General features: G+C 41.6%; 1 long non-coding RNA gene across 3 annotated transcripts in view; it reads left to right on the plus strand.

Annotated features, from left to right (window-relative positions):
- Positions 1-1,475: 1,475 nt before the first annotated feature.
- LOC123499529 overlaps positions 1,476-17,500 on the plus strand; it is a 19,252-nt gene continuing 3,227 nt past the window's right edge. The window contains exons 1-3 of one of the 3 annotated variants that reach the window (XR_006673019.1): positions 1,476-1,957; positions 3,369-3,538; positions 9,294-9,369. This is a non-coding gene — a long non-coding RNA (uncharacterized LOC123499529). The remainder of the gene's footprint in view (positions 1,958-3,368; positions 3,539-9,293; positions 9,370-17,500) is intronic. The other 2 variants (XR_006673021.1, XR_006673020.1) reach the window with 2 other exon arrangements.

Raw genomic sequence — 17,500 nt, forward strand, 5'->3', positions numbered from 1 at the left:
TCTTTCCTTTTTGAAGTTTTTTCTTTTTCTTTATTTCTTTATTTTCTTTCTTGACTTCTTTTTCTGTCTGTCTGTCTGTCTGTCTGTCTGTCTGTCTGTCTGTCTGTCTGTCTGTCTGTCTGTCTCTCTCTCTCTCTCTCTCTCTCTCTCTCTCTCTCTCTCTCTCTCTGTGTGTGTGTGTGTGTGTGTGTGTGTGTGTGTGTGTGTGTGTGTGTGTGTGTGTGTGTGTGTGTGTGTGTGTGTGTGTGTGTATGTATAAATGAATGTATATGTATGTCTATCTTTACTTTCAGGATATCTTTTTGTGTGGACTCTCTCTCTCTCTCTCTCTCTCTCTCTCTCTCTCTCTCTCTCTCTCTCTCTCCGTCCCCTCAACTCCTTCAGTATAAGCAACTTTTTTTTATTTTCTTATTTTTTTTTTAGTGAAGTCTATTGAATTTGACTCAGTAATTTCTTTAGGGACTATTTTTTTTTACCTCCTCCTCCTCTCCTCCTCCTCCTCCTCCTCCTCCTCCTCCTACTCTTCCTCCTCCAGGATAACTACCTTATAAACAATGGACCGCCGCCAACCGCACTTGTTTAAGCTCCGCCACAGTAAATTGCTCTCGTGCTAATTAACAGGCCAATTAGCGAGGTGGCGGCGGCCCGGGTCAGCCAATCACCGCCCAGGACACCACCCAGGTCTTAGGGAGGAGGGGTGAGGGGTGAGGGGTGAGGGGTGATGGGGGAGGGGGAGAGGGGTGATGGGGAAGGGGAGGGAAAGAGAAGCAGGGACGTCTATTCATTCTATTGAGGAGAAGGAAGAAAAAATATAAGGTTTCTGTTTATTTTATAGTTTTACAGTCTTATCTCTCTCTCTCTCTCTCTCTCTCTCTCTCTCTCTCTCTCTCTCTCTCTCATATTCGAGCACTAGTAAATATAAAACGCCCTATTACGTCAAGTGAGTGAATGCATGAAGAGAGAGAGAGAGAGAGAGAGAGAGAGAGAGAGAGAGAGACGAAAGGAAAATAAGAAAAAATAAGTGCATGGCTGTATTATGTGCGTGTGTGCGTGTATGTTTATCTTTGTGCACGTGTGTGTGTGTGTGTGTACCAGTGTGTGGCTTTGTGGCTTTGTGGCTTGATGAGCAAAAATGCGGGACAAGTGGCGGGTTTCGTTGAGTCTCTCCCCTGCGCCGCTAAATGACCGCCAGAAAAGAAAACGGGGAAGAAAAAATAGGAACTGAATCCGCCGCTTCGTGTCCTTTCTTTTCCTCTCCCTCCTGCTCTCTCTCCCTCTCCCTCTTTCCCTCTCCCTACCACTATACGGTATGCCTTCCCGTGGCCGCGCTGTGCATTAGTCAATTACTCGAGTCAGTAATAGGAACTCTAGAGGGTCTTGAAAGGGAGGCAGGAGGAGGAGGAGGAGGAGGAGGAGGAGGAGGAGGAGGAGGAGGAGGAGGAGAAACAGGAGGAGGAGAGTGTAAAAAAATGTAAGAGTGAACCAGAACTGTAGAATCTCAATAATTTCTCTCGTTTTTGGTACCAATTGATCACCAAGTGTTGATGTGGTTTGAGTGTGTTTAGTTTGTTATTTCATGTTGATCAGTATGGTATCAGTATATTTGGGATGGCGTTGTTAATTCTTTTTGTAAATATTAATAACATCATTTAACAAGAAAGTGAAAACTCGACAAGTAACTACAAAGAAGCACCATTGTCTCGAATCACTTAACGCTGATTCAAACGCTTCGAATATACAAAAGGTGATTCAAATGCTTCGAGTAACTTAGAGCTGGTTTAAACGCCTCGAGCAACTTAGCGCTGGTTCAAACGCTTTGAATCACTAACGCCTGAGTCCAGCGTGGGGGGTAGATACGAGCCAGCCCTAGAATCCACAACACCTCTGTACCAGAACTTTGAGGATGAAATCTGTCCCTCACTGTGCTTAACTACGTTCCACGGACACCCGCGTCTCAGTAAGTATTAACTGCTCCCTTAGCGTCTGTACCGAGGGTTGGCCAGACGGGTGGTGTGTTACGCTGGCCAGGAGACAGACCGGGTTATATGTACGTGTAGTGTGTGGTCAAAATTTATATATCTTTCACTGCTAACCACTTCAGCACTGAGTCTAATTTTTACCATGAGTTTTAGATATGATTAAACGATTTTATTTGCATTTAGAAGGATCTATGGAGAATAATGGCCAGTCTTCACTATTTTAATCCCTACATAAGTTTCTGAAACTGTATAAATTCATTAATACTAAACAGATTATATATATATATATATATATATATATATATATATATATATATATATATATATATATATATATATATATATATATATGTGTGTGCGTGTGTGTGTCATGGTACTGAAGAGGTTAATGAAAGTGCCTCAACACAACCACGAACAACAATTGCTGCTAATCAGGTAAATCGTTAATTACTTGTATCAGAACACCACACTTTACTGTTGAGACGTGTTGAAGGTGAGGGAGTTTATTGAGTGTTTGTTCCCAAAATAACCTGAGTTTCCAGCTGTTAGGTAGATAAGGGTACAAATTAATATGATTGTTAGAAAATACTGTGCTGAAGAGACAAGTTAGGGTAAGTTACATTAGAGAAGACTGAAAGATTGCTAACCCCTTCAATACTGACTCATTTTTGCCATGACTTTTGGGTATGCTTAGACGATTTTATTAAGAAAGGTCTATGGAGGCCAGAAGATTAATGGCCAGAGACTTCAACTATTTTAATCACGACATATGTTTCTGAGGCTGTATAAAATCGCTAAATAGTAACCAAAATGAATAAGAACACGCGGCATAGTACTGAAATAGGTTAAAGAAGGAAGCATAGAAGCTTGGCAAGATTTGGAGAAGGATGTGAAGTTAGGTAATGCAGAAAGGTCGAGATGAAACGGTGAAGAAGGATGAAGAGGAGCTGGAGGATGTAGAGCAGTTATTACAGTATTATATAGAACCATCTCAAGAATTAGATGACTGTTTAAAAATGTATCTAGAATTTTGAGCAGATAAACTTTGAAAGAATGAAAAATGTTATAAGAATTTCTCTCTCTCTCTCTCTCTCTCTCTCTCTCTCTCTCTCTCTCTCTCTCTCTCTCTCTCTCTCTCTCTCTCTCTCTTTTAATTTATACAGTTTACAACATATTTACAGAGTATGTCACCACTACCTTACATAGCTTATAGTGACAACTTGGAGACTAAAGGTTACATAGTTAATGTTGCCTATTTTAAAGCCTCACTCTGTCTACTTATATATATCACTGCTGTCTGTAGTTTATCAGCCACTCGTTAACTGTACATTTGAACTTTTGTGTTGTAAGTCTGTCAAAATTATCACAGTTTTGTTCACTGGCTATCAGTTTGTTCCACAACCCCACGTAAGTGTGAACGAACTGCCGTTGGTGGTGTCACGTCCTACAGCGGGGTTGTAGCTGAGGTGACGGCTCTAGTAGCGACCTGGGCCTGTCGGGGAGGCTGCCGGAGTGACTGAAGGTGCGGCACACCCTGCAACTGCACCTTGAACATTACAGTGAGTCCCGCCACGTCACGCCGTAGTTGGAGACTTTGCAATGTTGGCTGGTGTCCGGCCTCGCTAATGAGCCTTGCTGCTCGCTCCTGGACCTTGTTCACTAACTCCAGATGCATGCTGGCCGCACCACCCCACGCTAAGCACGCGTATTCTAGGGACGAGCGAACCTGGGCCTTGTAGAGGACTTCCATTCCCCTGCTCTCTCTCTCTCTCTCTCTCTCTCTCTCTCTCTCTCTCTCTCTCTCTCTCTCTCAACTGCGTAGTTTCTGTCTTTTTAATTAAATATTGACCTTCCACTCTAGGCAAGTCTTCTCCTCCTCCCCTCCCTCCATCCCTTCCCCCTTCCTCCTTCTACCCCCTCCTGTTTGTTTTCTTTTCATAAGTAGCATTATTTTTTCCCCACTTCACTTTTTTTTCCCTTCCCTACCTATTACATCCACCCTTTTCCCAGAGTTATTTATTCTTTCCCTTCTTTCTTCTTCCTTTTTTCTGCTTTTCTCCTTTTCGTTTTGTGTTTTCTGAGGGCCAAAGTTTTGCTGGTTTCCATGAGGTTTGTTTTATGTGTGTGTGTGTGTGTGTGTGTGTGTGTGTGTGTGTGTGTGGGAACTCTCGTTGTTTGTATGATTAAACTGTGTGCATTGTTTGGGAGTGTCCCTTGTGTGTGTGTGTGTGTGTGTGTGTGTGTGTGTGTGTGTGTTTCTTATTCCTTTTATTGATTGTATATCGTGATTATCTTTATCTATTGGGTATTTCCTGTGGCAATTATCATCTTTGTTGTTGTTGTTGCTGTTGTTGTTGTTGTTGTTGTTAGTGGTGGTGGTGGTGGTGGTGGTGGTGATGGGATGGTGTGGATGCAAAATATTAACTCCCTTTTCTTTTTTCCTGCATTTTTCTTCTCTATCGTCATTTTTTCATGTTTCTTGAGTCTGCTATTTCCTTTTCTTTCATCTCTCCTCCTCCTTCTCTGCTCCCTCACAGTAATTCTCTGCATCAACCTTATTTTTCTTTATTTTCATCATTTTCCTTATTATTTATTTTCATCATTTTCTTATTCTTTATTTTCATCATTTTATTATTTATTTTCATCATTTTCTTATTACCTTTCTCATTATTAATTTACCCCACTTTTTATCACTAGCTTCTTTTTTTTTATCCTCCAGCTTTATCCTCTCTCTCTCTCTCTCTCTCTCTCTCTCTCTCTCTCTCTCTCTCTCTCTCTCTCTCTCTCGTTTTTGTCATCCTCGTCCTTCAATTCTTTCTTCTTTGGTTCGTTACTCTTTATATGATTACCTTTCATCTCTCTCTCTCTCTCTCTCTCTCTCTCTCTCTCTCTCTCTCTCTCTCTCTCTCTCTCTCTCTCTCTCTCGTCATCATCCTCGTCCTTCTACTCTTCCTTCTTTGGTTCCTTTCTCTTTATATGATTACTCTCCTCCTCCTCCTCCTCCTCCTCCTCCTCCTCCTCTTTGTCATCGTCATTCGCGCTCTCCTACATTGTCTTGCTTTCCGTGGCCTCATTTTTTTTTTTTTTTTTTTTTTTTCTGTTCAGTTTCTAGCTATCAGTATTCCTGTTCTTGCCCTTCACGTCTTCAGGAGGTCGCTTTCTATGTCCTTGCTTCCTGTGTCCTTGCCTTCGTCCTTCTCTTTCTCTCCCTGCTATTGATTCCTGCGGTGTTTCATGTTCTTGCCTTTTGAAATGTCGTTGTTGTTGTTCCCTCTCCTCGTTGTCCTGTTTCTTGGCTTCTGTATCCTTGTTTTTGTTGTTGTGGTTCTTTAGTTGTGGTTTGTGTGTTTCGTGTCGTGTTTAGCTTCGTTTATTTGGGTTTTCTTTAATTTTTGTTTCCTCGTTCTTGTCTTTCTTTATTTTGTCTTTTTTCTTTCTTTTCGTTAGTTTTTTCTTCTGAGTGTTTTATCTTTTTCCGCTTCTTCAAAATTTATACACTTTAATGTTCTTTTATGTTTAATTTCTATGTTCCATCTTATTCTTCTTCCTTCTGTTTCAAAAGTTCCTATCTTACTATAATCTTCCATAAATATCTTGACATTTCTTATTCATTTTTTTTTAGTTTCCTGAGTGTTTATATCGTCATTCTTCTTCATTTGCGTCGCTTTCTTGTTTTCTCTTCCTCATCTTCCTCTTCGTCCTCGTCACCTTCCCTCGCATCCTTCCTTTCTCTTCGTCTTCACCTTTTTTCATTTTCCTTTTCATTTTCATCCTCTTCTCTCTTACCATCGCCTGTTTTCCTTCAATTAATCTTCCTCCTCATTTTCTTCAGATCTTTTATTTCACTTACCTTCGTTCTCTCTCTCTCTCTCTCTCTCTCTCTCTCTCTCTCTCTCTCTCTCTCTCTCTCTCTCTCTCTCTCTCTCTCTCTCTCTCTCTCTCTCTCTCTCGTTTTGTCATCTGTCCTTCAATTCTTTCTTCTTTGGTCTGTTCTTCTTTGGTCTGATTACTCTTATATGATTCTCTCTCTCTCTCTCTCTCTCTCTCTCTCTCTCTCTCTCTCTCTCTCTCTCTCTCTCTCTCGTCATCCTCGTCCTTCTACTCTTCCTTCTTTGGTTCCTTTCTCTTTATATGATTACTCCTCCTCCTCCTCCTCCTCCTCCTCCTCCTCCTCTTTGTCATCGTCATTCGCGCTCTCCTACATTGTCTTGCTTTCCGTGGCCTCATTTTTTTTTTTTTTTTTTTTTTGCTGTTCAGTTTCTAGCTATCAGTATTCCTGTTCTTGCCCTTCACGTCTTCAGGAGGTCGCTTTCTATGTCCTTGCTTCCTGTGTCCTTGCCTTCGTCCTTCTCTTTCTCTCCCCTGCTATTGATTCCTGCGGTGTTTCATGTTCTTGCCTTTTGAAATGTCGTTGTTGTTGTTCCCTCTCCTCGTTGTCCTGTTTCTTGGCTTCTGTATCCTTGTTTTTGTTGTTGTGGTTCTTTTAGTTGTGGTTTTGTGTGTTTCGTGTCGTGTTTAGCTTCGTTTATTTGGGTTTTCTTTAATTTTTTGTTTCCTCGTTCTTGTCTTTCTTTATTTTGTCTTTTTTTTCTTTCTTTTCGTTAGTTTTTTTTCTTCTGAGTGTTTTATCTTTTTCCGCTTCTTCAAAATTTATACACTTTAATGTTCTTTTATGTTTAATTTCTATGTTCCATCTTATTCTTCTTCCTTCTGTTTCAAAAGTTCCTATCTTACTATAATCTTCCATAAATATCTTGACATTTCTTATTCATTTTTTTTTAGTTTCCTGAGTGTTTATATCGTCATTCTTCTTCATTTGCGTCGCTTTCTTGTTTTCTCTTCCTCATCTTCCTCTTCGTCCTCGTCACCTTCCCTCGCATCCTTCCTTTCTCTTCGTCTTCACCTTTTTTTTCATTTTCCTTTTCATTTTCATCCTCTTCTCTCTTACCATCGCCTGTTTTCCTTCAATTAATCTTCCTCCTCATTTTTCTTCAGATCTTTTTATTTCACTTACCTTCGTTCGTTAGTTCTCTCTCTCTCTCTCTCTCTCTCTCTCTCTCTCTCTCTCTCTCTCTCTCTCTCTCTCTCTCTCTCTCTCTCTCTCTCTCTCTCTCTCTCTCTCTCTCTCTCTCTTACCTTCCTTACCTTTCCTTCACCTCCCTCTTTTCTTCCATTTCTTTCCTTCCTCGACCTCTTCACTTTCCCTCTTTCTTATCTTTTCCACTTCTTTCCTCTCTCTCCGTCCTTTAACTCTTCAGTCAGTTCCTCTCTTACTTTCCTTACCTTCCCTTCAACTCCCTCTTATCTTCTATTCCTATCCCTCCTCATCCTCTTCACTTTCCTTCTTCCTTGTCCACTTCACCTTTTTCCCCTTCCTCTACCTCGTCCTGGTCCTCCTCGCCTCGTAATCGGCCACCTGCTCCGGGGTGCGCCATAAACATAACTCAGGTGTGTCTGGTGTGATATCGCCCTGCCCGGCCCGTGATGAATGCCAGAGGTGAGACTGATGAATAAGAGATTAGTGGTTCCTCCGTCCTGTGGCGTGTTATTCACCGTGGACCTGTTATTCAGTGTGTATTCGCCGTGATGACGCATTGGTGGTGGTGGTGGTGAGGGAGGGAAAGGGGGTGATTTGTGGAGGGGTAGATGAGAAATGTTGTTTCTTGATTTGATTTGGTGTGTGTGTGTGTGTGTGTGTGTGTGTGTGTGTGTGTGTGTACATGTCACACACACACACACACACACACACACACACACACACACACACACACACACACACACACACACACACACACACTCTCTCTCTCTCTCTCTCTCTCTCTCTCTCTCTCTCTCTCTCTCTCTCTCTCTCTCTCTCTCTTATCAGGCCATGAATCTCCTTATCACTCTCTCCCACAACCCTCCCCCATACCTAGTACCCCTCACCCAACACTACACTCATAAACACCCCATACATACATACACACACCCTGACACACCCTCTCCGGTCACGTGTCTCCAATCACTGCACACACACACACACACACACACACACACACACACACACACACACACACAGGTAAATCAGAAGTGACGTTTAATTCTCACCTGAGTTTTTAACACCTGAGTTATTATCACCTGTGTGTGTGTGTGTGTGTGTGTGTGTGTGTGTGTGTGTGTGTGTGTGTGTGTGTGTGTGTACTTTTCTCACACGCGCCTAATTTCTCATATTGACCTTTCCGTCTCTCTCTCTCTCTCTCTCCTCTCCTCTCTCTCTCTCTCTCTCCCCTCCACCTCTCACCTCTCCCCTCTCCTCTATCCTCTTTCCCCCTAAACATGCAGGCGAAACACAAGACACTCCCCTCACATATACCTACATATACATCTCCCCTCACTCATTTTTCCCCCTCTATCTCTCCCCTCCTCTCTTTCACCTGGTCTCTCTCTCTCTCTTCCCCTGTCTCCTCTCCCTCTCTCTCTCCCTCCCTCACATATACATCTGCCTTCACCCATTTCTCCCCTCTGTCTCTCCCCTCCTGTTTCTTACCTGGTCTCTCTCTCTCCCCCTGTCTCTTTTCCCTCTCTGTCCCTTCCTCCCTCCCTCTCTCCCCTCCTGCCTGTCAGCTCCTAAATCAGTCGGCTATCGTTATTATGTCCTTAGCCCGCCAGAAGAATAAGATAATGGAGTGCAGGTTGGTCACACATCACGAAGATTTCAGGACGAGAGTGTTGAGTTAAATATGTATGTCTTAGTGATCCCTTGGTGTGTGTGTGTGTGTGTGTGTATGGGTGTGTGGGTGTGTGTATGGGTGGGTGTGTGTGTATGGGTGGGTGTTTGTATGAGTGTGTGTGTGTGTGTGTGTGTGTGTGTGTGTGTGTGTGTGTGTGTGTGTATGGATGTGGGTGGATTGGGTAGGGTCGAGCGTAGAGAGAGAGAGAGAGAGAGAGAGAGAGAGAGAGAGAGAGAGAGAGAGAGAATGTAAATGATATATAAAAATCGAAAGGAAAACGGAAATAAATATAAGGAAAAGATCAACAGTAATAACACACACACACACACACACACACACACACACACACACACACACACACACACACACACACACACACACACACACACACACACTACAAAATATTCTATACTTTATTCCGTAATATTTTTTCTGTATTCATTTTTCCCCCTCTTAATAAATACGTCCCTCCATTAACTACCAAGCTTGTCACTGCCGAAGAGAAGCAAAAAAAAAAAAAAATAAATAATCAGAACAAAATACTATGGAGTGAATGATCAGAAATGTCTCTTATGTCACCTACTTGTTCCATTTTCTTTTTCAGGCACTCTATCTCCACCACCGCCTCCGCCGCCTCCTCTAACTGTGCCTTCACCTACGCCTCCTAATCAGCAAGGGTGGTGAGTACTTGCATGCACTTATTTAGAATATGAGGATTTTTTATACCATGTGGGCTTTTTTACGGGAATTTATGGGCTAAAGAAGGTATTTTTTGATGGGTATCTAGAACATAAGCACTGTTTTTTTTATACCATATGGGCTTTTTCACGGGAATTCATGGGGTAAAGGAGCTATTTTTGGGGGGTACCTCTTATATGAAAGCCCACCCGCTAGGTAACCACTACCCCGAGTGAGGAAGCCCTACCTAAACTCCGACCGTGGCCAGGATTCGAAACCGTGCGCTTGGAGACCCCTCATAGCCCAAAGCACGCATGGTTCCACTGTACCACGGCATCCTTTCTCTTGTCCTTACCAGCTTCCCGTCTCCCAGCACACCAGACCAACACACAACATAATCCCACAACCAGCAGCCCACACTCCCCACATCTTTCAATTCCCAGCATCCAGACACGCCACACAAACACTAGAAGCAACAGTACCATGGTGGACTTGGGAAACATAAAGCGAGAAGCCACCGGGCGTACACGTGACAACCTGTGTAAATAGCATGACTGTCTCTCTATCTCCACTTGGCTTCTTCCATGAATTTGTCTAATGTTTCTTTCTTCTTTAAAACTTTACCTGTTCATTATGTTGTTTTATTTATTCATTTTCTGTTTTTTTTTTTTAATGCGTTTGTTGGGTTGAGAGAGAGAGAGAGAGAGAGAGAGAGAGAGAGAGAGAGAGAGAGAGAGAGAGAGATCGTATTAAATCTGCATAAAGACAGGTAGAGACTCAGAAATCATACATAGCCGAGAGAGAGAGAGAGAGAGAGAGAGAGAGAGAGAGAGAGAGAGAGAGAGAGAGAGTGACTATAACTTAGGCAGGGAAAAAAATCTACTTTTCTATTATTTTCTTTCTTTCTGTCCCTTTCCATGCAACTAAAAAGAAAACGACGAAAGAAAAAGCTAAAAAAGAAATATAGAAACCCTTACATTTCATTCCTTGTATTTTTTCCTTTGTGTTCCTTTCCTCGTAAAAAAGAAAGGAGAAAAGGAGAGAGAAAAAAAATCCACTCGTTATTCTTATTGTGCGTTCCTCCACTCCTCTTAAAAAAAAAAAAATAATATTGGCTAATTGTGTGAGTTCTCTTTTCCCTCTTCCTCGTCCCCTTGAACTTCCTTTATCTTCTATTCCTTTTCCTCCTCGTCCTTTTCACTTTCTTCCTTCTCCCTTTCACCTTTTTTCCTCTTCCTAGTGCTTGCTAATCATTTGTGTTCCTTTGCTCTTCCTCGTATACATATCGCGGAGACATCGCTGTATGGTAGTAGTAGTAGTAGTAGTAGTAGTAGTAGTAGTAGTAGTAGTAGTAGTAGTAGTAGCAGCAGCAGTAATGTCCCTGCCATTAATACGTGTAATGACCTCTCGCCGCCTCCTTTGTGCCTCAGCTTATTGGGCGGCGAACTGGCTGGCGGCGCTGGCTGTGGCGGTGAGCTGGGTGTGTCTGGGGGAAGGGGAGTGATTAACGCGGTGGTGATGGCGTGAGTTACTGCCGGAAAGATTAGTAGTGGCTAGAGGGGATGGGTTTGTGTGTATTGGAGAGGTGGTGGAGGGTCGAGGGTTAGTTTGTGTTGGGGTGGCGATTGGTGTTGTGTGTGTGTGTGTGTGTGTGTGTGTGTGTGTGTGTCCGTCCCCTTCAAATTCTGTTGTATTGTATTTCTTCATCAATTTTCTACCTCTGTTTTATCATGTTTCTCCTTAGATTTTTGCTTTTTATTCCTTCTTCAATTTGTGTGTGTGTGTGTGTGTGTGTGTGTGTGTGTGTGTGTGTGTGTGTGTGTGTGTGTGTGTGTGTGTTCTTTCTCATTTTCATTTATATTTTGAAAGTTTCTATCTTAAGATGATAAAACATTTTACTTGTCAGTCTCCGTTGCATATTTCGTAAGTCTGCCTGAAGAATATACATGTTTCATTATAGTCTATTTCAAGATAAGGTTTTCCTAGTCTGCCTCAAGAATTTGTCGCTAGTCTGGCACAAGATGAACATTTTCCTAGTCTGCCTCAAGAATTTGTCGCTAGTCTATCACAAGATGAACATTTTCCTAGTCTGCCTCAAGAATTTGTCGCTAGTCTGTCACAAGATGAACATTTTCCTAGTCTGCCTCAAGGGCTTGTCATCAGTTCTGCATACGGATTTTTTTTTTATAACTTTTACAGTTTTTGTTTATTATTTTTTACAGATCTTTTACCGTTTTCCTTCACACACACACACACACACACACACACACACACACACACACACACACACACACACACACACACACACACACACACACACACACACACACACACACACACACACACACACACACACACACACACACACACACACACACACACACCACACACACACATACACTGACCGCCCCTACACACACACACACACACCTCAAAGCACTTTACAACCACGTAAAAACCTCACCACTTGCTATTCATCGTTGTGTAATAGCCTGCTTCCCATCCACTGCCCCTCGTCACCTTCAGCCTTTCATTCACGCCTCGCCCTACACATTAAGTACAACCCGTGATGCATAAATCCTTGGGAACTTATAAAACATCTATAACTACACTTACAGGCATTAGCAGTACACGAGAGAGGAAGGAAGGAAGGAGGGAAGGAAAAGAGAAAGGTAGAAGGAAGATGTAGTAAGTGAGAGAGTAAGATAGGAAGAGAAGTGTTGTACATGAAAAGAAAGGAAGGAAAGAAGGAAGGAAGGTGCAATACATCAGGCATCAAGGAAGGAATTGAATGCAGGGAAAGGAAAGAAAAAACAGGAATTAATAAAGGAAGTAAAATGCAGATGAAAGAAAGAGAAATGAGAAGTAAATAAGGAAGAAATGAAGGAAAGATAGAAAGAAGGAAGGCACACTACATGAGAAAATAAAGAAAGAATGGGAGGAAATTGCAGGGTATGAGAGAGAGGAGAACTAACTGAATAAATAAGGAAGGAAGAAAGAGTAAGGAAGAAGAGAAGGAAGGAGGGAGCGATACGAGAGAGAAGAGAACTAACTAAATATATAAGGAAGGAAGAAGGAAGACGGGAGGGAAGGGAAGGGAAGGGGGGAAAGAGAGAGAGAGAGAGAGAGAGAGAGAGAGAGAGAGAGAGAGAGAGAGAGAGAGAGAGAGAAAGATAACTAGGTAAATGGATAAGGAATTAAGGAAGGAAGGAAGGATAGAAAGAAAGAAGAGAAGGAAGTGAGAGAGAAGAGAACTGGATATATAAATAAGGAAGAAAGGGAAGAAGGAAGGAAAGAAGGAAGGAAGGAAGGAAGGAAGGAAGGAAAGAGTGATACATAAACTCTAAGGTAGGAAGGAATCTGAGGCACAATCCGCTGACCGTCTTAAAGCAATGCATTATTCTCAGCTGTGCATATGTCAGCCAGCCTCGCCAGACACGCAGAGCACCGCCTCAGATCATGCACAGTGGAATGGTAAGTGAGGCCAACACGTCAGGATGAGCAGGAATTCTTAACCACTTCAATCCTGGGACAGATTTTCACCTTGAGATTTGTGTACGATTTGACCATTTTATTGACATTAGGAAGGGTCTATGGAGGTCAGAAGATTAATGGCAACAGTCTTCACTATTTTAACCCCTTCAACCCCGGGACAGATTTTCACCTTGAGATTTGTGTACGATTTGACCATTTTATTGACATTAGGAAGGGTTTATGGAGGTCAGAAGTGGCAACAGTCTTCACTATTTTAACCCCTTCAACCCCGGGACAGATTTTCACCTTGAGATTTGTGTACGATTTGACCATTTTATTGGCATTAGGAAGGGTCTATGGAGGTCAGAAAATTAATAGCCACAGTCTTCACTATTCTAATTCCCAACATGAGTGTCTGAAGCTGTATAATACCATCAAATAGTAAGCAGAATGAATATGGAAGCGCGTCATGGTACTGAGGGGTTTAAGAATAGTCTCCTTATATTATGACATGGGAAGTAGATCGACATATGAACATCACGTCGAGCCACGCATACCAACTTTACCGACGCGTAACCACTAAGACCTCGCTCATGCACACCAGCCATGAATCTCCACGCACTATGCACTACACTCACACTGGCGCCTCTTATGTCCAACACGCTTCCGTCCCTTCACCTTCACTTTCCATCTCTTCTTCCCTCTATCCCTCCCTCCCTTCCTCCATCGGTCAAAATTGAGATACCATGACGTCTCCAATACACCTGTCTTTACCTGCAATCATTACCCACAACACCTGTACCATTTCACGCCTCTTTACCTCTTCCATTACCTCATCTGTGCTCCTTTCATCTTCACACATTCCCAATAATCTAGACATTCTTCTTCTCTAACTCCCTCATTCTTCTCTCTCTCTTCCGCTCCATACATAGGCAAGATCTGTGACTTTTTTACTTGCCCCACTGTCCCACTGTCTCATTCTTCCTTGTTTTCCACACATTCCTAAGAACAACGGCAATTTTTTACATTCCAGTAATCGTAACACTCTCCTATTCTTACTTCCTCATTCTTCTCTCTCTCTTTCCTTCCAAACATAGGCAAGAAATGTGACACTTTTTACTTGTTCCACTGTCTCATTCCTCCTTTTTCAACACATTTTTAGGAACAATGGCATTTTTTAATTTTTTTTTACATTTCCAATAATCGTAACATTCTCCTACTCTTACTTTCTCATTCTTCTCTCTCCTCCTCTCCATTCTACATAGGCAAGAACGTGGCTATTTTTACTTGTTCCACTGTCTCATTCTTCCTGTCTTTTCCACACATTCTTAGGAACAATGGCGATTTTTTTTTTCAGATATCGTCATCCCTTAATTTTTCCTTCCCTATCCCTCTGCTGTCTTATTCTCACTCGCTCTCCATACATTCATGAAAACAGTTACTCTCTTTATTTTATATTTTTATTTCCTTTGCCCTCAGCTCTTCAGTTCTCATTCCCACCCTACTCCACACCTTCCCTATTATTACGTGTTTCTCTCTCTCTCTCTCTCTCTCTCTCTCTCTCTCTCTCTCTCTCTCTCTCTCTCTCTCTCTCTCTCTCTCTCTCTCTCTCTCTCTCTCTCTCTCTCTCTCTCTCTCTCTCTCTCTCTCTCTCTCTCTCTCTCTCTCTCTCTCTCTCTCTCTCTCTCTCTCTCTCTCTCTCTCTCTCTCTCTCTCTCTCTCTCTCTCAACATTTCTCATACATAGAAAACACTCAGTCCCTAGAAGTATTCCCTCCCCCCATCCCTTGCTCCCCCAGACACGTATTCCAAGGTGAAGTGGCCCTCCACCCCCCCTTGTCACACCTGAATATGACAGGTAATCACTATTCAGGTTCTCTATTCACTCAGAGTCCGAGCCGAGACAGTGCACGAGACAAATCGGTCAGTGTGTCTCAATTTTGGTGTTCAGTGTGCATGTGGGATGTACTATGTTGATTCATTCGCTTGGGTGGTTTTAAGTCCTTCAGTACCAGGGGACGTATTCAGAAACGCTTTGCTTTCCCACCACGACTATTTTCAAGGTCCACAGAGATGATTAGCGTGGTTTTCAAGAGTGTTTTGTAGATAATAATGCAGAAATCTTGTCACTCTGCCTCTAGGACCATAAAACACACACACAAAAAGAAACTCATGTAAATTTAAATAAACCCGTTTGAAATAGTCGGGGTGAAGGACAGAAGTGTTTGAGAATACGACCCCAGGACACGTTATCTTATTCATTCTGGTGACTATTTGGTGATTTTCTACGGTTTTAGAGGCTTATATGGGGATTGAAATAGTGAAGACTCTGAGTGGCTATCGATTTTCTGACCTCCATAGACTCTTCCTAATGTCAATAATGTGGTGTAATCATACTCAAAACTCGCTTTTTCATATTCATTCTGGTGACTATTTGATGATTTTCTACAGCTTCAGAAACTTATATGGGGACTGAAATAGTGAAGACTCCGGTTATCGATCTACTGACCTCCTCATGTCAATAAAATGGTCTAATCGTACACAAAACTCAAATTTTCATATTTATTCTATTTACTATTTGGTGATTTTCACAGCTTCAGAAACTTACGTGGGGATTAGAATAGTGAAGACTGTGGCTATCAATCTTCTGACCTCCATAGACTCTTCCTCATGTCAGTAAAATGGTCTAATCGAACACAAAACTTCCTCTTCTTCCAGCAATGTCATCTTCAGTATCAACACTATTTTTGTTTTCATTTTCAGTGAGCTAAATGAGGGAATGAGGTAATTGTTAATTTTTATTTACTTTTCTCTTCCTGGTTTCTCATTTACAATTCCGACATTTCTTGAACATTTCGAACAACCATGAGAAGGAACAAAAATTAATAATGACCAAATAATGATAATCAAATGAGGAAATGAGATAATTGTTCTTCTTTATTGACTTCTTGCTTTCTCATTTACATTTCCAACATTTCTTCAACATTTCCAACAGCCATGAGAAAGAAAAGAAAGGAAAAAAAAAGAATAATGACCAAATAATAATAACCAAATGAGAAAATGGGATAATTATTCTTTTTTATTTACTTTTCTCTTCATGGTTTCAAATTTATATTCAACATTTCTTCAACATTTCCCAACAGCCATGAGAAAGAGAAAAAAAAAAAAAAAATAATGACCACATCTATTTTTACGCAAACTTCTTTTTTACTGCGGTTACAACACCAACTTGGACAATAACACGTCTTAAACACTTCCCACCACCGAAACAAAGACAAACACACTCCAAAAAGACCCTCCAATTATCTCCTCACTGTGTGCTTCGTTGATATTACTTTTGTGATAAGCAACATGTCTGCTAAGGAGCCATTAACCTCTTTAGTACTGAGACGCATTTCTATCATGAGTTTTGCGTGTAATTAGACCACTTCATTGACATTGGGAAGGGTCTATTAATGTCCTGAGTCTTCACTGTTCTAATTCTCCACATGAGTTTCTGAAGATGTATAAAATCAACAAATAGTTAGCAGAATGAATATGAAAACTCATGTGTGGGATTAAAATAGAGAAGACTCACGCCAATAATATTCTGACCTCCATAGACCCTTCCTAATGTCAATAAAATGGTTTAACCGTAGAGAAATCTCAAGGTGAAAAGGCATTCAAGTACTGAAGGGATTAAAATAGTGAAGACTGTGGCCATTAATCTTTTGACCTCCATAGACCCTTTCTAATGTCAATAAAATGGTCTAATCGTACACAAATCTCAAGATGAAAATGTGCGAGAGAGAGAGAGAGAGAGAGAGAGAGAGAGAGAGAATAAAACAAAACAAAACAAACGAGAGAACGAAAGAAAGAGAAGAGTGAGAAGGAAGTTTGTGAAGCTGAATAAGAGCACTAAACAGTAACCAGAAGGAATATGGAAACGTGTCATTTTTTGGGTCCGCCGTGGTACAGTGGAACCATGCGTGCTTTGGGGTCCGAGAGGTCTCCAAGCGCACGGGTTCGAATCCTGTCCACGGTTGGGCTTCCTCACTCGGGGTAATGGTTTCCTAGCGGGTGGGCTTTGAGATAGGAGGTACCACAAAAAGTATCCCCTTTAGCCCAGAAATTCCCGTGAAAAGCCCACATGGTATGAATAAGAAAAATAAATAAATAAATAAAAAAATCTTCGTCCTATTCTTACTCTGAGAACGTAACTTTGATGTTTAAAGCGTATAAGAAGCTATTTATTTATTCATTAATGTTTTTATAGGGGTCTAATGGAACTCGGCAATTTACGTCTTTATCCACCACCATATGTAGCGCCCCCTTTCCCCCTATACTACACTCATTTATTTCTTCACAAGTGGTAATCTTATATTCATGCATTTATATTCCACCTCATCTTCCTTGTACACGCCTTCATATTTTGTCCCTCCATACCTCTCTCGTGACTGCTTAAGAGGCACTTATTGGTGAGTACAGAGCGTAGGGGAAGTGTGGTCTGTCTGTCTGTTTGTATGTCTGTCTGTCTTTCTGTCTATTTTCTCTGTCCGTCCGCTTGTCTGTCTCTATATCCCACTGTTTACATGTTTGTCTGTCTGTGCTTTTGTCTGTCTGTTAATCTATCTATCTATCTATCTATTTATCTATCTACTTGTCTTCCTATCAGTCTCAA

The sequence above is a fragment of the Portunus trituberculatus genome, chromosome 50, assembly GCF_017591435.1.
Source record: "Portunus trituberculatus isolate SZX2019 chromosome 50, ASM1759143v1, whole genome shotgun sequence".
NCBI lineage: Eukaryota > Metazoa > Arthropoda > Malacostraca > Decapoda > Portunidae > Portunus > Portunus trituberculatus.